This window comes from Cervus canadensis, chromosome 10, assembly GCF_019320065.1.
Source record: "Cervus canadensis isolate Bull #8, Minnesota chromosome 10, ASM1932006v1, whole genome shotgun sequence".
Taxonomy (NCBI): Eukaryota; Metazoa; Chordata; class Mammalia; order Artiodactyla; family Cervidae; genus Cervus; species Cervus canadensis.
Window position 1 is genome coordinate 68995371 of NC_057395.1, and position 2725 is coordinate 68998095.

Below are 2725 nucleotides of genomic sequence, written 5' to 3' on the forward strand. Positions count from 1 at the left end.
TAGTGAATGCGGAGCCACCGCTGGGCATCGCCGCACCCGCTGCGGGCCCCGTGGTTCTTTCCTCCTTGCCTTCCTTGGAGCATGGCATCTGAACTCTTGAGGACCGTTCTGATGCCTCCACGTCCAATAGAAGGCTTCCGTACTGGCTGACCTAAAAACAGCCGGGCCAAGGAATGAATGAAGGTGGGAATGCGTGCTTCCCAGGTCTTGGATCCCAAGGGGAGTTTCCTCACTTTCCAGCATGACTAGGGTTCCATGGCCTTGGTGCACGGAACAGGCTGGGTTTGCTGAGGGGTCCTGTGTCCTGTGTGGTGTAGAGCTGGCTGCTCCCCTCGGCCAGCCTGTGCACTGGGGCTGTTTAAGTAGCTGCTCTCAATTCGCATCACCTCCAGGTTCCTCCAGGCTGCAACCTTTTGCCCGATCCTCTGGTCCTTGGTTTTAGGTGCTCTCAAGCCCCTACATTCACATTTTGGCTCCACACCTAGTTCCCACCCTTAACTACAGCTGGTCTCCTGGAGCTTGGCTTGATCTCACCCAGCTTTTCTTCAGGACATGACTTCTAGCCTCTGTGCTGGCTCCATACCCTGCTTACCATCGGGGTTCCCCATCCCCCACCTCCTCCCCAGACCAGAGGATTCAGGAGTCAGATTTTCTGTAGTTGGTTGATCTGGAGTTGGGTCCTGACTCCAGCACTTACTGTTTGTGTGCACTGAGGTATGTTTATCTCCTTGAATTTCAGGGAAAGAACTGAGTCTCAGAAGGCAGCAGCCATCACTCATGGTCTCACACTGGATACTTTTTTTTTGCATGTCAGAAATGCATTTTTTATTTGAAATCAAGTTAAATTTTTCAGCAAATGAGTTTAGTATATAAATTTGATTTTGTTTTTAGGCAGAATATAAAGATTTCCCTCATTGATCTTCCATGCAAAGGGCATTACAAGCCTGAAGGAAGAGTCTTTTGCATACACTGTGTGTATCTTACATGTAGGGTGTGAAGTGAAAGTCGCTCAGTTGTATTGACTCTTTTCGACCCCCGTGGACTGTAGCCCACCAGGCTCCTCTGCCCATGGGATTTTCCAGGCAAGAATAATGGAGTGGGTTGCCATTTCCTTCTCCAGACTTGTAGGGTTTGGAAACCAATGTGTAGTGCTCCCACACATTAATTAGGTCAAGCGACACCACATGTTATAAAAGGGATAAGAGAAATGTTCAATTAGTCAGATTTAAGAAGCAAGCATGACACAAGAACTGCAGCTAAGACCTAGTGAGTAACTTTAGTTAGGGCATCACAAGTTATACTGGAATAACAGATTTGTGAAACTAGTGTGGACCACACATTGTATTCCATTAAAAGAATATTTATCTATTTATTAGGCTGTGCCAGGTCTTAGTTGCAGCATTCAAACACTTAGTCAAGGCATGTGGGATCTAGTTCCCTGACCAGGGATTGAACCTGGGCCCCCTGCATTGGGAGTGCAGAGTCTTAGCCACTGGACCACCAGGGAAGTCCCCCACACATGGGATTCTGTGAGACCCAGAAGAGAAGACTGGCTGATTGTAAATGTCTAACCAGGAGCCTGTCTATCTCCTACCTCAGTCTTACCTTCTTTTTACACAGGATTATATTATACTTTTCCTTATCAGATAGGCCAAGCTGAGTTAGTTTTTCTGTTACCTACAGCTGAAAGCATTCTAAATGATAAAATGTGAAGGGATTTCTGGTTAAAGATGGTGGATTCATCAGGGATCAAACCCACACCTCCTGAATTGGAAGGCAAAGTCTTAACCACTGGACCACCAGGGAAGTCCCAGGTTAGTCTTTTCTTGAGAAATTGGATGGTCTCAGAGAGGTGGTCTCTGGCCTTTGGCAACTGGGGTGGGTGGATAGAGCTCACAATTCTTTTAAGGGGGAGATGGAGAGATTGTTGGGATTAATGGCTCTGGACAAAGACAGGGACAGAGGCCACTGCACTTTCCAGGAAACATGTCCTGGGAGAGGAGGGAGCTTGGCTGGAGGCAAGACAAAGGCTCCAACCTAGACTCTGGGTGTCTGCTGGGCTGAGGAATTATTTCGAGTAAGACTCAGAATGGTGTCAATTTAAAAAAAATTCTGACTCTTCCCCTGGAAATCCACCTAAGTTCTTCGGCATGGAAGACTAAGCAGAAAGAGCTCTTGCCTTCTTTTGGAGGAGGGAAAACAGTTGCTGACATGGCTGGAGAGCGAGAGTGATATCCCCATGGCTTTAAAGGTAGCTGTCCTGTGGGAAAGCTGCAATTGCTGACTATGGCCACCAGATGGCAGAGTGGAGAGCAACGCTGTTTACAGCCTCCATTTGGTTCAGTTCAGTCGCTGAGTGGTCTCAGACTCTGCGACCTCATGGACTGCGGTAGGCCAGGCTTCCCTGTCCATCACCAACTACTGGAGCTTGCTCAGACTCATGTCCATCGAGTCGCTGATGCCATCCAACCGTCTCACCCTCTGTTGTCCCCTTCTCCTCCTGCCTCCAGTCTTTCCCAGCATCAGGGTCTTTTCCAATGAGTCAGTTCTTCACATCGGGTGGCCAAAGTTTCGGAGTTTCAGCTTCAGATCATAGAAAAAACAAGAGAATTCCAGAAAAACATCTACTTCTGCTTTATTGATTACACCAAAGCCTTTGAGTGTGTAGGTCGCAGCAAACTGGGGAAAAATTCTTCAAGAGATGGGAGTACCAGTCCAACCACCT

The 2725-nt window shown here is 47.9% G+C and overlaps 1 non-coding gene across 1 annotated transcript; it reads right to left on the reverse strand.

The window, feature by feature from the left end:
* Window positions 1–1434: 1434 nt before the first annotated feature.
* On the reverse strand, window positions 1435–1507 carry TRNAG-CCC. Its single transcript has one exon. It is a non-coding gene; the product is annotated as a tRNA-Gly (tRNA).
* Window positions 1508–2725: the final 1218 nt, after the last annotated feature.